This window comes from Rattus norvegicus, chromosome 2 (assembly GCF_036323735.1).
Source record: "Rattus norvegicus strain BN/NHsdMcwi chromosome 2, GRCr8, whole genome shotgun sequence".
NCBI lineage: Eukaryota > Metazoa > Chordata > Mammalia > Rodentia > Muridae > Rattus > Rattus norvegicus.
Genome location: NC_086020.1, coordinates 94,098,205 through 94,117,582, shown reverse-complemented (window position 1 = coordinate 94,117,582; position 19,378 = coordinate 94,098,205). Strand labels below are relative to the sequence as shown.

Sequence of the window (19,378 nt, the reverse complement as noted above, 5' to 3'; positions counted from 1 at the left end):
ACTCTGACAAGAATGGGGGTTGTAAGGAGAGAATAACTTACAGGGTCTGAGGGTTAACATTTAAAGCTTTAGGCTAGTCATTTTTTAATTTTTGGACACATTTTTTACATTTTCATACCTTGAGTGGTCTCATTTCCGTTTTCTGTTGCTACCAATAAAATGTGACTTTACTGTACTATGTCCAGCCCTAAAATTCAATTTGTTTTATTACATTTCATGCCTGTTTTGTAAGTATTTTGCTGTACTCATAGGCAATGATATCTGCTTTAGGGTTTACACAAATGTACTGTTGCTGCCTGGAGCATGTCTTTATATCGGCTGTTTCTCCTGTCCTAGATGAAAATGCACTCCTACTCCTCGTCAGTTTATATACGACTTACACTACAACTGCAGTGATTGTGTCAAAGGCATGGTATGGGACTAAACTCACCAGAAACTTAAGGTTTGCTCTTCCCTAACTCCTTGTTTACAGGTATGCATCTCCTTTAATTCTGCTTTAGTAGCTACATTTGGACACACGCCTCTCCCAAGTAGCCTCCCCTCCACCTTTCAGCACTGAAATGCACTTTACAAGATGGACAAACAAGCATGGTGTGCCACCACTGAAGACACTGATGTGGGGTGACACAAACGCCCACCTCCACACCTGCATCTGAACACACTGATGCAGGAGAGGCACAAACACCTGCCTCCACACCTGCATGTGAGCACACTGGTGCAGGGTGACACAAACACCTGCCTCCACACCTGCATCTGAATACACTGAGGCAGGAGAGGCACAAGCACCTGCCTCCACACCTACATCTGAACACACTGATGCAGGAGAGGCACAAACACCTGCCTCCACACCTGCATCTGAACACACTGATGCAGGAGAGGCACAAACACCTGCCTCCACACCTGCATCTGAACACACTGGTGCAGGAGAGGCACAAACACCTGCCTCCACACCTGCATGTGAGCACACTGGTGCAGGGTGACACAAACACCTGCCTCCACACCTGCATCTGAATACACTGAGGCAGGAGAGGCACAAGCACCTGCCTCCACACCTACATCTGAACACACTGATGCAGGAGAGGCAAAAGCACCTGCCTCCACACCTGTATCACTCCATCCGGCCTCCTGTTCCTGCCCACCTGCCCCATCCTGTCCTGTGCTGTCTGCTCTCTATGCTCTCTGTTATGCTGGGTGTCTTGCCCAGAGTGTCATTCACCTCATTCTAAATTTTACAACCTGTGTTCAGTCTTTAACAGAGTTCTACAGCCTTCTTGGCCTCCCCTCCACAACTAGCTTTCTTCTGTCTGTCTCCAGAATAGTTTGAGCTCATTACCAGAGAATTCAAAAGCCTGGGCTACAAATATCTGCATCCATCCATCTTTGCCTCAGCACCTTAGGCAGGGACCATGGGAAGGAAAGTGCTTGGCAGGAGCAGGTCGCCGACTGAGCTACTGTCAGTCAGTTCTGCTGCATGGGGCTGCTTTGCTTTGGTCCACACATGGAGGTGATGTTTGGGAATACAGATGCTGTATGATCAACTCCCGCCCCACGCCTTCCTGTCTTGTTGGCATCCGTGTGGAACTGTAAACCAAAAGCCCTTTCCTCCTATGTTCTTTGGCAGATCACCTTATCACAGCATCAGAAACTAATACAAATTAATAAAATTAACTGCTATGAGCCAAGAAATACTCACTCCTCGTAGTGTGCACTTTTCTGTGGTTTTCATAGTTTCAAACAAAGCACCCTTGTTTGAATTAAGCAGGTTATGTGTGCAGAATTTTGACGTCTGTTTTGGTTGCTCAAGCACTACGGTTAGCTTGCTGTCTTTGCTATAAGAGGGATCATAGAGTAGCGGTTAGCTACTATGATCTCCCTGTGGCACTGCTCTGGAAGCCCAGGATAGACCGTGCAAGACTGGAAGATGAGTGAAGTCCCATATTATTATTAGCTCCTTCATTCTTACCAGGGCCTTGGAATGTTCTACAAATACAGCTTCTATAATAAGAAGAGTTACATAAAGCCCAGATTATTTTAGCAGTGCTGTAGAACAGTCTTAAATAAGGAGGGGTTTGTGGGGGAGGGAGGCGAAGAGGAAACCGCTGGGGACAGTAAATGCTGAGGAAGGAGAGCACTGGAGAAAGGCAGGACTTGGTAGTAGATGAGATGGAGGAGGACACAGGAGAAAATCAGTGTGTGGTGAAACACTGCTCCTCCTACCTCTGCTCCTAAACTGTGAGGATCCGCTCCACGCAAGGAAATCTGCTGGGCGTGGACTAGTTAGTGTCAATAGCATGATACCATGGGCATGGCTGGGAGTCACCAGGAACCATGTCACAGGTGTTAGACGTGTGCACAGATAATGAAGAAAGAAAAGGTTATCCTGCAATATGTCAACATTCCCGTGTCCGTGCTCCATCCACACCCACGCTCCCCTGTCCTGCTCCATCCTGCCCCACACTCCCCTGTCCTGCTCCATCCACACCCCCACGCTCCCGTCATTGCTCCGACATCTCACAGCACAGCTGCTTGTTTGCGTAACAACCCCCAGGCCTTTTCAAAGTGGCTAAGCAGAGAGTAGTACACGAATGCCTTATTTGATATACCCCAACAAAAGTGACAGAGAAATTTGTTTAATCTATTAATTTACTTTAATGTAATTTATTATTTAATGTTTCCTTAATTGTACTTCTTGAGCAGAAGTTTTTCATTTTGGTAACATTTAACAACTGCTTTATAATTAGTATTGTCTGCATGTCTGGATCTTCTCTGAAATACACTCTTGGTTGTCAAGATGGCTTCCTTCACTGCCTTTCAGAGTGTCTTTCATACATCCAGGTATAGGCGGGTCAGGCTCTTGTCCGCCCTTCGTGTGCACAGTCTTTCCAAGTGTGTCAGCTGAAGTTACATATAGCATTATAATACCAATCTCTTTATATATTTACTTATATAGCTTTATATTTGATCCTATATAATTATATATTATAAAATATATAATGAGCACATAATTATATAATGTATTATATATTTATAACATGTATTATTTGCAACTATATATAGATTTATATAGGGTTCACTGATTTTCTTTGTTGACTTTGTAGAAATAACTCAAATTTTATTTTTCAAAATTATTTCAAGTGTTGTATATACTTTAACTCGCTTATCCATCTCTATTAAAACATTCTGCTCTGCAAGGCATAGTACACACCTTCAATCCTAGCACTCAGGAAGCAGAAGCAGGCAGATCTTGATTAGTTTGAGCCAACCATGTCTACAGAGCAGGTTCTAAGTCAGTCAGGTATATAGTGAGACTCTATCAAAAAACAAAACAAAAGCTAACAGCTGAGGTTTTGATTGGCACTGTGGAGTCTATGAAACTTGTGGAGAGCTGTTAGCATAAGCAACGGGGTCTCTGACTGAGCACAGTGAGTCAGTGAATTCATGTAGGTCTCCTTAAAGTACCCTCCCCAGTGTCTCAGAGAGTACACATAAATTGTTTGAGCTTTTCACTAATTTTACCAACTCCTATTTAGTTTTCAGGTGCATTATTAAAGCTGTTGGGGTAACCTCTTGTGCTCTGTGTAAAGGTTATCTTTGTATTATTCAAATGCTGATTTCTGTACTAGCAGAGAGTTATCTTTATGAAGCATCGCCCATCTCATTTCTGATTGGTTTAATAAAGAGCTGAACAGCCAGTAGCAAAGCAGGAGAGGATGGGCGGGACTTCTAGGTAGAGATAGGAACTCTGGGAAAGAATCAGGCATGGGATTTACCAGCCATAAGAAGGAAGAAACAGCCCTAAGGAGAGGTAAACGGGCCACGTGGCTGAACATGAATGAGTATAATCGGGTTAATTTGGGTTATACCAGCTAGTTGGGAACAAGCCAGCTAAGACCAAGATTTCATAAATAATAAAATGCAACCGTATCATTACTTAGGCAGCTGGTGAGTAAAGCGAGTCCAGCAATATAAAACATTTTAAAGGACTCTATTAAATTCACAAGTGTATATTTCCTAAATGTTTTATTAAGTTTTATGGATATCATACAACACTTTTATCATGTTGGCCCTCAACCCCTCCCCCATCGTTACCCACCCAACTTCACCTTTGCTCTCGTCTCCCCAACCCAGGCCAGGTCTAGTTTGTATTTTCCCATTATTCTGGGGAGTAGGGCCCGGAGTGTTGAGATGTGGCTGACATAGCAAGATTTATACCATTGAAGAAAGAGCCTCCCTCTCCTGCAGCAGTCAAATGTCCATAGCCCTCAGCTAGGGGTGGGACTCAGACCCAGCTCCTGTTCTAGCTGGAGTTCACTGTGGGCTTGTACGTGCATGTGCCCTGGTCTGTCCAGAGCACCATACGTCATCCAGCACTGCTGCTCTTACTTCTCTCCTTCCTCCTTTGATGATGATCCCTAAGCCTTGAGGGGAGGGGTGCGAACTGGCATTTCCTTGAGAGCTGAGCACTCCATGCTGACCAGTGTCAGTCCTCTGTGTTAACTGCCGTCGACTGCAAGAAGCAGCTTGTCTGAGGAACGGTGGAAATGTACTGATGTTCAGGCCTAGCAGCAAGTCATCAGGGGTTATTTTAATACTTTGTACATTTAGAAGATAATACTACACTGTCCCTCAGGGCCTGTGCTCTCTACCCAGCCATGCTCTGCCTCGCTCGTGGCCTCAGAGCAGTGCCAGGTGTAAGTTCCATCTTGTGCTGTCGGCCCTAACTCCAGTAATAAAGTGGCTGGCCACTCCCATAATGCCACTACTGCACCAGCACTACTGCGAGGTCAGTCACCACTGTAGCTTTTAGGGTTCAGAGTTGGGTGAGACTGAGGAGGGTAACTTTTCTCCTCCAGGGTAACACGCACAGCACATCAAACACAATGAAAGCCAGGCAGAAGAGAAGAACCTTCCAGGTCAGTACCTGCTTGGTTTCTCCATGTTTATGACTAAATATGTTCTGTCTTCACCAAAAGATGTTTACTGTCGATGACTCTGGAGGGTAGCCAAGAACCATGGTAACAGTTGCCTGTAACGTTGGGGGTGGGAGTGGGGGGAGGGGTTGGCCTATTAAAACCCAGCGGTTAACAATACAGAAAGAGGGAACCCATTCCTGACACTTAGGAGTATGATCCTGTTATAGTATAACTCCACTTAAACTTCTTATATACGTGCATATTTTAAGAAGCTTCTATAGAAGTAGGTTTTCATAAAGGTTTTTTTTTTCTTCAAAAAGCTGTATCAATTGTCAATGTAGGTTTTTAAAAATCTCATTTTAGCAGTTTTTTTGCTACTCCCTTGGGACTTTCCATGCATATACCATAAGCAAACACAGTTTTCTTCTTCTACAATCTTTCTGCCTTTTCTTCTCTTGCTTTTTATCAACCATGATGGCTCAAACATCCATGACAATGTTAACTGAATGGGTTAGATAAGACATCGCTAAGTTGCTCTCCACAGTGATTGAGTGGTATTTTGTCACATGTGGCAGCTACAGGTCTCTAATATGTCACATTCAGCCTGGAGAGCTTCTATCGTTTGCCAAGTATTTTATATGTCATAGATGATGCTCATACTCCCGTTCAATCCGCTAACACTGTAAACTGCACTGACTGAGTTTTAAACACTTAACCAGCCTTACACTCCCAAAGCATACAAAAGAAGCCAGTCATAAAACAGCATCATGTTTTACGCGAGAAGATCACTCACTACTATTGTTAGTGTTTTATCTGTGGCTATGAAAGTCTATAATACTCCTTACTTGTAATAACACTGTATAATTTTAGCAGAAGACTCATATTTTTAGGAAGGAAATCATCTTACTTTTTTTGATAAAGATTTTTGTAAGGCTGCTATTATTTCTTTCTTGTATTCTTATGTGTTATGCTCTGAGAAATACATTTTCCAGTGGTTTTATAGCTACACAAACATCCTAGGGTATGTGTGTACAAACGAAGACAGCGAGGGACCATAATCTAGGTCTAGATCCACCACTGGATATGCGGTCCGTGCTGCCTGAAACATCCTGATGTGGTGTGTCTTAGTTAGGGTTTCACTGCTGTGAGGAGACACCATGACCAAAGCAACTCATAAAAACAAAAAAAAAGACATTTAACTGAGGGTGGCTTACAGTTTCAGAGGTTCAGTCCATTATCATGGCAGGAAGCATGGCACCATGCAGGCAGACAGGGAGCTTAGAGTTCTACATCTTGATATTAAGGCAACCACGGTGAGAGTGTCTCCTGCATGGAGTCAGGAGGGTCTCTTCTGAATTGAGTGGAACCTGAGCACTGAAGTCCTGAAAGCCCACCTACACAGTGACACACTTCTCCAACAAGGCCACTCCCTTTGGCCAAGCATTCAAACACTTTGAATCCATGGGGGCCAAACCTATTCAAACCACCACATGATATGTAATTATTTGGTAGACTTTACTGGTAAAGCCATCAAGCCATGTGAAAAGAATCTCAACTATAAATTCTGTTTCTCTAAGCTATGGTTAATTACTTACTACTTCATACGGTATATTCTGTTAATTTTATGCTTCTCAAAGAACTAGCCCATTGTACCCAGACCCTCACATTTTAAACTTATGCGTAGATTAATCCACTGATCAGATCAGAACCCACATGACCCAATCATTACCCCTCTCAGCTGACAACCGGCCTGTAATGCATGGCCTTCTTGGGTATTTCAAATCCAAGTAAAGCCAGGTCAGTTTATAAATATGAATATAATAAATAGATTTATTATCACGCCATTCAGTTCTGTTTTCTATGACAAAAATTTTATGAACATTCAATTAATTTCATAAATAGTGCTTTTTGAATATTCTCTATTTTCTTAATTTTTGGTTACCAGTGTATCAATAACTAATATATTCAACAATAACTTCATTTGTTTATTTCTCTCTTTGGCTCTCATTTCATATAGTTTTAAACTCTGTGAAGTGGGCAAATATTTAGGATGTTTGTTCGGTAAAATTATTTGCTGTTTTCATTTTGTGTGTGCACTCATGTGTACCAAGGTTGAGGTCAGAGGGCAACCTAGGGGAGGTGTTCTCTCCATCTCCCACGTGGTACCCAGGAATAAACCTCTGGTGATTGGCCAGAACCATTGCCCACTGAATCAGTTCACTGTCCTCCAAATTGAGCCTTTCTCTTGCTTTCATTTTTGGTGTTTTTGAAACATGATTTGTCTGTGTAGCTCTGGAAGTCACTGTGCACACTAGGCTGGTCTAAAGCTCCCAGAGGTCTACCTACCTCTGCTTCCAAGACAGCACTACTACCAGGCCTGGCTAAATGAACTCTCTTAGCATTGACTGTCCCCTCCCCCACCGAGATTTTTCTTAAAGTAAATCTCTGCTCACAGGGTTAAGATTCTTGGAAAAGAGAGTGGCCTTCAAAAGGAAGCTGTTGGTGTTTTTGTTAAGTGATAGGTACTGTTATTGGTCTAAATCTCTGTGCTCAGGCAATCCCTGGGAGTAGGTCCCCTTGCAGGCACTAGCCACCACCATGGGCTTTTTTTTTCTTCTTCTTCCGTTTTGTTTTGTTTTAGAAATACTTTGTTTCCTATGGTAAGGAAAAGACAAATCTTGAAAGCAAACTGACAGACTCCAAACACTGTGCAGAGAGGAATCTGTCAGGAGCAGACCCAGGTCTTCCCCTGTTTTGTCTCTACCCAGAATTCTCCAGGCAGCAGCAGGATGGGTGTTGGAGTTACAGCTGCAGATCCACTGCCTGGAGGGTTCATTCCCATGCTGTCCTAGCCCAAGTGACCTAGGCTGTGTTTCCCACATTACACCATCAGCAGCAGGTGCATAAAAAAGCTGCTGGTTGTGTATTTTGCATAGCGTATGTATCAGTACATTAATCTGACATGAATCTTGTATTATGCTCTTAGCAATATAAGCAATGTAACAAATAAGTCACCAGTCACTCCACATCTGTAAAACAGGAACATATTTACTACAGACAATGACTTTGACTTCATCTTTGCTGGCTAAAAAAGTGAAAATCAGTTTGAAAAAAAGTGGCACGTCTTTATCTGCGGCCAGAGCTAAGAATGTCCTATAGCCCTTCATACCTAAAACCTGCCCAGAGAGAGCTGGTCTCCCAGGAGGGCTCTCACTCCTAAGAACACCACTTTTGCTCCAATAACTGTCCAAAGAGGGACCCTCCAGGAGCTCACATGGCTCAGGAACCATGGAGCAGCCTGGGACAGGATCCTTCCAGTCTCCATCTGCCCCAGAGCTAAGGCAGCCCTCCATACCTAAATGCCTCCCAGAAAGATCTGGTCTCCCAGGAGCTCTCTCAGTTTTAATATCATAGGCTCAGAGACTCACAGGAGGGACAATCTCCAGTCAGAGACAGCAAGACAACTAACATTAGAGATAACCAAGAGGCAAGGGCAAGAACCTAAGCACCAGAAACCAAGGCCATTTGGCAGCATCAGAACCCAGTTCTCCCACCACGGCAAGTCCTGGATAGCCCAACACACAGGAAAGGCAAGATTCTGGTTTAAAAATCACATCTCATGATGATGATAGAGGACTTTAAGAAGGACATAAATAACTCCCTTAAAGAAATACAGAAGAACACAGTTAAACAGGTAGAAGGTCTTAAAGAGGATACACAAAAATCCCTTAAAGAATGACAGGAAAACACAATCAAACAGGTAGAAGAGTTAGACAAAACCATCCAGGATTTAAAAATAGAAACAGAAAAAGTAAAGAAATCACAAAGAAAGACAGTCCTGGAGATAGAAAACCTAGAAAAGAGATCAGGAGTCATAGATGTAAGCACCAACAGAATACAAAAGAAAGAAGCAAGAATCTTAGGAGCAGAAGATAACATAGAAAACATTGACAAAATAGACAAAGAAAATACAAAATGCAAAAAGCTCCTAACCCAAAACAGCCAGGAAATCCAATAAACAATGAGAAGAACAAACCTAAAGATAATAGGTATAGAAGAGAGTCAAGATTCCCAACTTAAAAGGCCAATAAACACATGGTATGCACCATTGATAAGTGGATATTAGCCCAAATGCTCGAATTATCCAAGATGCATAGACCACATGAAACTCAAGAAGGATGGCCAAAATGCAGATGCTTCATTCCTTCTTTAAAAGAGAAACTAAAATATCCATAGGAGGGAAGGGATAGGGAGGCAAAGTTTGGAGCAGAGACTGAAGGAACGGCCATTCAGAGCCTACTCCACATGGCCCATATATATACAGCCACCAAAACGAGATAAGATGGATGAAGCTAAGAAGTGCATGCTGACAGGAGCCTGATATAGCTGTCTACTGAGAGGTATAGCCAGAGCATGTCAAATACAGAGGCGAATGTCAGCAGCATACCACTGAACTGAGAACGGGACCCCCATTGAAGAAATCAGAGAAAGGACTGGAAGAGCTTGAAGGGGCTCGAGACCCCATATGAACAACAATGCCAACCAACCAGAGCTTCCAAGGACTAAACCACTACCTAAAGACTATACATGGACTGACCCTGGATTCCAACTTCATATGTAGCAGTGAATAGCCTTGTTGTGGCACCAGTGGAAGGGGAAGCCCTTGGACCTGCCAAGGTTGGACCCCCAGTGTAGGGGATTGTTGGGGAGAGCAGTAATGGGGGATAGATGGGGAGGGGAACATCCATATAAAAGGGGAGGGGGAGAGGTTAGGGGGCTGATGGACAGGAACCCAGGAAAGGGAATAACATTTGAAATGTAAATAAGAAATACCAATTAAATAAAAAAAAGGGGGGGGGGAAGGCCAATAACTATCTTGAACAAAATTATAAAATAAAACTTCCCTAACCTAAAGAAAGAGATTCCCATGAACATACAAGAAGCCTACAGAGCTCCAAATAGATTGGACAAGAAAAGAAATTCATCCCGTCACATAATGGTCAAAATACCAAATGCACAAAACAAAGAATCTTAAAAGCAGTAAGGGGAAAAAAAGGTCAAGTAACATATAAAAGCAGACTTCTCAACAGAGAATATGAAGGCTAGAAGATCCTCGGAGGATGTCATCATACAGACCCTAAGAGAACACAAATGCCAGCCCAGGCTACTATATCCTGCAAAACTCTCAATTAACAGAGGGAGAAGCCAAGATATTCCATGACAAAACCAAATTTACACACTATCTTTCCACAAATCCAGTCTAACAAAGGATAATAGATGGAAAACTCCAGCACAAGGAGGGTAACTATACCCTAGAAAAAGTAAGAAAGTGATCTTCTTGCAACAAACCCAAAAGAAGAGAGCCACACGGGGTTGGGGATTTAGCTCAGTGGTAGAGCGCTTGCTTAGGAAGCGCAAGGCCCTGGGTTCGGTCCCCAGCTCCGGAAAAAAGAAAAAAGAAAAAAAAAAAAAAAAAGAAGAAGAGAGCCACACACATAATTCCACCTCTAACAACAACAACAACAAGGAACAGTCACGATTCCTTAATATCTGTTAACATGAATGCATTCAATTCTCCAATAAAAGGCACAGACTAACAGACTGGATAAAGAGGACCAGCATTCTGCTGCATACAGGAAACACACCTCAGTGACAAAGACAGACACTATCTCACAGTAGAAAGCTGGAAAATTTTTTTCCAAGCAACTGGTCCCAAGAAACAAGCTGGGGTAGCCATTCTAATATCGAATAAAATCAACTTTCAACTAGAAATTATTAAAGAAGAGGAAGGACACGTTATATTCATCAAAGGAAAAATCCACCAAGATAAACTCTCTATGATATTCATAGATGAATATCTATGCTTCAAACACAAAGGTTCCTACATTGATAAAAGAAACCTTACTAGAGCTCAAAGCACACATTGTATCTCACACAATAATAGTAAGAGATTTCAACACTGCACTCTCACCAATGGGCGGATCATGGAAACAGAAATTAAACAGAGACAGAAGTTATGAACCAAATAGATTTAACATATTTATTTCATCCTAAAACAATACACCTTCTCAGCAACTCATGGTACCTTCTCCAAAACTGACCATATAATCAGTCACAAAAGAGGCCTCAACAGATACAAGAAGACTGAAATAATCCCATGCATCCTATCAGATCACTGGACTAAGGCTGGTCTTCAAAAACAACAAAAACAACAGAAAGCCCACATACACATGGAAGCTGAATAACACTTTACTCAATGATAACTTGCTCAAGGAAGAAATCAAGAAATTAAAGACTTTTTAGAACTTAATGAAAATGAAGGCACAACCTACCCAAATTTATGGAACACAATGAAAGCAGTGCTAAGAGGAAAACTCACAGCTCTGAATGTCTCCAAAAAGAAACTGGAGAGAGCATACACTAACCGCTTGACAGCACACCTAAAAGCTCTAGAACAAAAAGAAGCAAACACACTCAAGAGGAGTAGACAGCAGGAAATAATCAAACTCAGGGCTGAAATCAACCAAGTAGAAACAAAAAGAACTATACCAAGAATCAACAAAAGCAGGAGCTGCTTCTGTGAGAAAATCAACAAGATCGATAAACACTTAGCCAGACAAACCAGAGGCCATGTAGACAGTCCTCAAATTAACAAAATCAGAAATAAAAAGGGAGACATAACAACAGAAAGAGAGGAAATTCAAAAATAAAATCATCAGATCCTACTACAAAAGCCTATATTCAACAAAATTAGAATATCTGGATGAAATGTACAACTGTATACACAGATACCAGGTATCAAAGTTAAATCAGGCACAGATAAACCATCTAAACAACCCCATAACTCCTCAAAAAATAGAAGCAGTTATTAAAAGTCTCCCAACCAAAAAAAGCCCAGGACCAGATGGGTTTAGTGCAGAATTCTATCAGACCTTCAAAGAAGACCTAATACCAAGACTCTTCAAACTATACCACAAAATAGAAACAGAAGAAACACAACCTAATTCATTCTTTGAAATCATAATTATGCTTATACCTAAACCACACAAAGACCCTACAAAGAAAGAGAACTTTAGACCAATTTCCCTTATGAATATCAATGCAAAAATAATAAAACTCTTGCAAACAGAATCCAAAAACACATCAAAATGATCTTTCACCATGACCAAGTAGGCTTCATCCCAGGGATATAAAGATGGTTCAATACACAGAAATTCATCAATGTAATCCACTATATAAACAAACTCAAAGAACAAAACCACATGATCATTTCATTAGATGCTGAGAAAGCATTTGACAAAAGTCAACATCCCTTCATGCTAAAAGTCTTGGAAAGATCAGGAAATCAAGGCCCATACCTAAACATAGTAAAAGCAATATACAGCAAACCAGTAGCCAACATCAAACTAAATGGGGAGAAACTTGAAGCAATCCCACTAAAGTCAAGGACTAGGAAAGACTGCCCACTCCCTCCCTACCTATTCAATAAAGTACTTGAAATTCTAGCCAGAGCATTTAGACAACAAAAAGAGGTCTTAAGGGATACAAATTGGAAAGGAAGACAAAATATCACTATTTGCAGATGATATGATAGTATACCTAAGTGACCCCAAAATTCCACCAGAGAACTAAACCTCATAAACAATTTCATCAAAGTGGCTGGGTATAAAATTAACTCAAACAAATTACTAGCCTTCCTGTACTCAAAGGAAAAACAGGCAGAGAAAGAAATTAGGGGAACAACCCCCCTCTCAATAGTCATAAATAATATAAAATACCTTGGTATTTTGACTCTAACCAAGCAAGTATGACAAGAACCTCAAGTCTCTAAAGAAATTAGAGAAGATCTCAGAAGATGGAAAGATCTCCCATGCTCATGATTTTGGCAGATTAATATTATAAAAATGGCCATCTTGCTGAAAGCAATCTACAGATTCAATGCAATCCCCATCAAAATTCCAACTCAGTTCTTCATAGAGTTAGAAAAAACAATTTGCTAATTCATTTGGAATAACAAAAAACCCAGAATAGCAAAAACTATTCTCAACAATAAAAGAAATTCTGGGTGAATCACCATCCCTGACCTCAAGCTGTATTACAGAGCATTAGTAATAAAACCATACGGTATTGGTACTGAGACAGGCAGGTAGATCAATGGAATAGAATTAAAGACCCAGAAATGAATCCACACACCTATGGTCAATTGATCTTTGGTAAAGGAGCTAAAACCATACAGTGGAAAAAAGACAGCATTTTTTTCAACAAATGGTGCTGGTTCAACTGGTGGTCAGCATGTAGAAGAATGCAAATTGATCCATTGTTATTGACTTGTACAAAGCTCAAGTCCAAGTGGCTCAAGGACCTCTACATAAAACCAGATACACTCAAACTAATAGAAGAAAAAGTGGGGAAGCATCTCAAACACATAGGCACTGGGGAAAATTTCCTTAGCAGAACACCAGTGGCTTATGCCCTAACATCAACTATCAACAATTGGGACTTCATAAAACTACAAAGCTTCTGGAAGGCAAAGGACACTGTCATTAGGACAAAATGGCAACCAACAGATTGGGAAAAGATCTTTACCAATCCTACATCCAATAGAGGGCTAATAATCTAATATATACAAAGTACTCAAGAATTTAGACTCCAGAGAACCAAATAATCCTGTTAAAAAATGGGGTACAGAGCTAAACAAAGAATTCTCAGCTGAGGAATATCGAATGGCTGAGAAGTACCTACAGAAATATTCAACATCCTTAGTCATCAGGGAAATGAAAATCAAAACAAATCTGAGATTCCACCTCACACCAGTCAGAATGGCTAAAATCAAAAACTCAGGTGACAGCAGATACTGGCCAGGATATGAAGAAAGAGGAACACTCCTCCATTGTTGGTGGGATTGCAAGCTGGTGTAACCACTCTGAAAATCAATCTGGAGGTTCCTGAGAAAATTGGACATAATACTACCTGAAGACCCAGCTATACCACTCCTGGGCATAAACCCAAAACATGTTCCAACATATAACAAAGACACATGCTCCACTATGTTCATAGCAGCCTTATTTATAATAGCCAGAAGCTGGAAAGAACCCAGATGCCCTTCAAAAGAGGAATGGATACAGAAAATGTGGTACATCTACACAATGGCATGCTGCCCAGCCCTTAAAAACAATGACTTCGTGGAATTCTTAGGCAAATGGATGGAACTGGAAAATATCATCCTGAGTGAGTAACCCAGTCACAAAAGAACACACATGGTATGTACTCACTGAGAAGTGGATATTAGACCAAAAGATTAAATACCCAAGATAAAATTCACAGACCATAATTCACTTCTTTTTCCTCAAAAAGAAGGAAAGTCAAACTATGGATGAATCATCCCTTCTTAGATGGGGGAACAAAATACCCATGGGAGGAAATACAGGGACAAAGAGTAGAGCAGAGACTGAAGGAAAGGCCATGCAGAGATTGCCCCACCTGGGGATCCATCCCATATGCTGCCACCAAACCCAGTCAATATTGCTGATGCCAAGAAGTGCTTGCTGACAGGAGCCTGATATGGATGTCTCCTGAGAGGTTTTGCCAGAGCCTTAGTGATACAGATGAGGATGCTTGCAGACTGAGCACAGGAACCCCAATGGAGGAGTTAGAGAAAGGACTGAAGGAGCTGAAGGGGTCTGTAACCTCATAGGAAGAACAAGAATATCAGCCAACCAGACCCATGCCCCCAGAGCTCTCAGGGACTAAACCAACAACCAAGGAGTACACATGGGGGGACCCATGGCTCCAGCTGCATATGTAGCGGAGGATGGCACTGTCTGTCATTAATAGGAGGAAAAGCCCTTGGTCCTGTTACGGCTCATTTCCCCAGTGTAGGGGAATGCCAGGGTGTGGAGGTGGGAGTGGGTGGGTGTGGGAGAGGGAGCACCCTCATAGAAGCAGGGGGAGAGGAGATGGGAGAGGGAGAACAGGGATCAGAGATAACATTTGAAATGTAAACACATAAGCTATCCACAAAAAAGAGGAAAAAAAAAAAAAAGAAAGTGACAAACAGGTTAAAGTGGTGACAAGGAGCCAGCGGGGTGGCTCAGTGGCTAACAGTACTTGCAACCAATAGTAACAGCTCAAGTTGAATCCCCAAAACCCAAATGGTGAAACTGACAGCTCCTGCAGGCTGTCCTCTGACATGCAGTTACAAGTTTTGGTATTCAAAACCCCACAACCATCAATCAATCAATCAATCAATCAATCAATCAATCAATCAATGTTTTAAAAGATGATGGTAAGGATTCCTTACTAAATGCTTCAACTGTCAAACACTGTCAAACTAAGTCTAGCATGCGCACATACATGCAATCATACATTCTTCCTCCCATGCTGCTTAGGACTTTTTTTTCAAGCAAACCCTAATTCTAAGCTTTATGTGGCTTAAAGCGTAAATGACCACTTTCTTGGGATGCAGGGGTCCTCTCTGGGTGGCTAGTAGAGGGGTTTTATGGCCAGTGTGTCTGATCAGGGTACACATGCCTTGTTGACCACATCCAAAGGCTGAAATGGGACTAACATAGCGAAATGCACTGGCTGTGTATGTGATCCTGTTCAGTCTTCCCCAAGCCTCGCCTCTTGTACGCAGTCTTGTGATTTGCCTTACCTGAGCCTTTAACATCAGAAATGCACTTGGTGGCCACCATGCAGTCAAGTTGGTGTCAGGGTAGCATAGTGATGCTGTGTTCTTTTTCATGTTTTAGGGCATTTGTTTTGTTTTTACAAACCTCTTTTTGTATTGAAAGAAAATAAAGAGCATTTTAAACCACGTGTTTATTTTTATTTTGTGTATAGAAATGTTTTGCCTGCATGTAATTATACCACAGTGTGTACAAGGAGCAGAAAAGGGCACTAGATCCCCTCAAGTCAGAGCTGCAGAGAGTTGTGAACCACTGGATGGACGCTGCAAGGACAGCAAAAACTCTCTCAACTACCAAGCCATTTCTCCAGCCCCAACAAAAACATTTTGTTAGGAAATCCTATGTATGGCAAAGCACCTGAAATGCAAGCTGGGGTGCTCTTCACCAGTGAAGGACTTTTCTCACCCCTCACAAAGCTCCTGCCTAACCCTTAGCCAAAACAGCAATAAGGCACCCGTATATATTTAACTTCTGGGGTGACTACAGCACAGGGTTCTTCTATAAAACCCTGTAGGAAGTTAGAATTCTCTACCCTTGTTCCTCATCCAGTGCCTTCTGAGGAAAGTCAATTCTTTACTGTCTCCACGGCAAACATGTGTACAGTTAGATCTACACAGACCTGACCTGTGGGATTACCCCAAATCCTTCAGGATGGAGAATGAGGAGCAAAGGAATTGGGCGTCCACACAGAAACCTGAAGGGGGACACCAGCATCAACCTGACCCACCCAGAAGAAATTCATGTCCCCGTAGCCACGAGATTATCCAACAAGCCGGGAATCACAGTGCCTACCAGCCATCCCCACACTCGGGTGACTAAGGCAGGGCAGTGAGGGCTTGAGGCCAGCCTAAAGCTATACAGTGAGTATCAAAAAGCAATGTAGGATGCAACTTGGACGTTAAGTCAACGTCACAGTTACTGCTCAACACCAAGACTCTATCTGGAATTTACAAGGAAGAATCAAGAGGAAAGAAAAATGGGGACCCATCTGTGAGGTCATCGACACTAAGTCCCCCTCCCCCAACCCCCACCCTTGAGTCACAGAGAACCTAATGCTTGGGTACACTTACTAAATGGTTTACTTTGTTACCCAGGATTCTTTCACCACGGTCCCTAAAGCTTTCTCACACACTAACCCTCCTCCTGCTCCTCCTCCTCCTCCTCCTCCTGCTCCTCCTCCTCCTCCTCCTGCTCCTCCTCCTCCTGCTCCTCCTCCCCCTCCTCCTGCTCCTCCTCCTCCTGCTCCTCCTCCTCCTCCTGCTCCTCCTCCTCCTGCTCCTCCTCCTCCTCCTGCTCCTGCTCCTCCTCCTGCTCCCGCTCCTCCTCCTCCTCCACCTCCTCCTCCTCCTCACCTCCTCCTCCTCCCCCTCCTCCTGCTCCTCCTCCTCCGCCTCCTCCCCCTCCTCCTCCTCCTGCTCCTCCTCTTCCTCCTCCTCCTCCGCCTTCTTCTTCTTTCTCCTTAAGAAATCACAATGAGCGAATGAAGTCTTAGTGGCACTGAAAACAAGAGAAATCAGTAGGCAGCGGCTACAAGCAACAGGGAGTGTGACTGCAGATGGGCGCTGGCTTCTGGGCAGTGACATGCTTCAGTGCAAACTGACAAGAGCTGCAATTCTGATTCAGAGGCCAGGGCTCTATCCCTATGAGAGCTGGGGGCTGAGGACATGGCTCTCTGGTACAGGTCCGACGGTTTAAGAACCTGGGTTTGATCCCTCACACCAAGGTAAACAGTGAGTGGAGCTGGCATCACGCAGTCCCAACGCTGGGAAGACAGGGGGATCCTAGGACTCACTGGCCAGCTGCCTAACCTAACTAGCAGGTCCCAGGTCCCAGTGAGAGACCTGATCTTAAAAAAATGTGAGGGCTGGAGGAACGGCTCAGCAGTAAACGTGCTTACTGCTAGGCCGGGACAGGGTGATGCGATGCCTTTAATGCCAGTACACGGGAGGCAGAGACAGGTGGGTCTCTGTGAGTTCCAGGACAGATGAGCAACATGGCGAAAGCCTATCTTAAAACAACAACAACAAATAGTACGTCTGCAGCTTTACAGAACTTACATTCCCGGTGCTCCAGGGAACCCACACTTCTCTTCATAGGCCCCAGCACGAAAGTGAGTAACACAGCCATACACGTACACACGGAATTAAAACATCCATGCTGGAGAGACAGCTCACGAGAAGGCTTGCAGAGGACTCAAATTCAGTTGCCAGCACCCACCCTGGACAGATCCCGACCCCCTGTAACTCCAACTCCAGGTGAATCTGGTACCCTCTTCAGGCCTCCTCAGGAACCTGTACATGGCTTTAAAATAGTAATAAAAGTAAGTCTTGTTAAAAAACCACTGTGGAGGGGTTGGGGATTTAGCTCAGTGGTAGAGCGCTTGCCTAGCAAGTGCAAGGTCCTGGGTTCAGTCCCCAGCTCCGGGGGAAAAAAAAAAAAAAAACACTGTGGATGGATGAACTGAACTTGGGTCCTCTGGTAGAACTGCAGATGCTCTCATTCAATGAGCCATGCCACTTCTCCAGCCCCTCACTTTTGGCACAAGGAGGTCTCTTTCTAGGACCTGGTACTCACCAATCAGACAAAGTTGGCTGAGCGGCCAGGCTGGAGGACCCCCTGTCTCATTCCCAGCCCTGTCGTAACTCTAAGCGGACATCACATCGCCAGCTTCTTCACCTGGGTTCTGCGATGGCTCAGCCATCATGCCTGCAGGGCAAGCATGTTACCAACCCAGCTATCCCTGTGTCCCTGAGAACTTTTTACTACAAGCAATATATGAAAAACAAGACTACTTTTCTCTCAAATAGACACAATTCACATTTTTTAAAGTTTTAAGACTGTCATTCAAGTTTTTTATTAGTTTTCTAATATTTTGCTAGATTCACTTTGAGTTGGAAGAACATGAATCTACTAATTGAAAACACTGTCCAAAACATGCATTTGAAGAACATGTTCTTAATTAAACTTTGGATCTGGACCCAAATTAATAGAAAACATGCAGCTCAGTGTTCAGTGAGCAACTCACAGCTGACTTGTGCAGCACCCGCCACATGAGGCTTGACAACTTATGAAAACGGCAATTCACATTGTTTTAATCTGTAAGTCGATCCAAAAGTTTCCTCTCTCCTTAAATTTCCATTGTTGCTTAGGTACCAATTCCAATTATTTTTTAAATCTGTTGGTCCCAACTGTTTTCTGAAATGTTTGACAAATATCTGTGTCATTTGATATGAAATTACCTCATGTGTATTTCTTTCCACAGAAGCTGCCATTTCTCTGAGGCTTGTTTTCCACATCCATAAAGCAAGGAAAATGTTATCAAGCTCTACATTTATCAAGAGGGTCACATGAGGCTAGCCACGAGGAGGGTCTATAAGCTACAATGTATCGAATGTCAGAGAACAGAAACAGAGTCCATCAGGCTGTACCCACCCAGCTCCCCGATCGATGCTGACAGAGTGATATCAATCGGTAGCTCAGTGATCGGAAGAACTCCTGCCATTCATGCTGCCCTGGAATCTCAGTCGTTTTCTTGGGGGACATGAACACAAATTAATAATTATACCTTCCTAGGTGGTGGTTTTGCTCTCTTGGTATTTTAAGTCCTATTTCAACTATTACTTTTCAAACCTCCTTGTCTCAAGTCCTAGATCCATCTTCGAGCCCATCTGGCCAAGAAAGTTAGTGTTCTCTACATTGCACACGAGGATGGGGCTGTAACTATAAAAGTCAAAACGTACCAGTGAAATAACTCCCTTAGGAACGCACTACCGAATC

General features: G+C 42.9%; 1 protein-coding gene and 1 long non-coding RNA gene across 2 annotated transcripts in view; one reads left to right on the top strand and one right to left on the bottom strand.

The window, feature by feature from the left end:
• The window catches only part of Zfp704 (zinc finger protein 704), a 187,863-nt gene that overhangs the window by 149,489 nt on the left and 18,996 nt on the right, over positions 1-19,378 (bottom strand). The window lies entirely within an intron of this gene.
• LOC120100770 (uncharacterized) lies at positions 3,733-19,173 on the top strand. Its single transcript, XR_005500787.2, has 3 exons — positions 3,733-3,805; positions 4,854-4,913; positions 18,864-19,173. It is a non-coding gene; the product is annotated as an uncharacterized LOC120100770 (long non-coding RNA).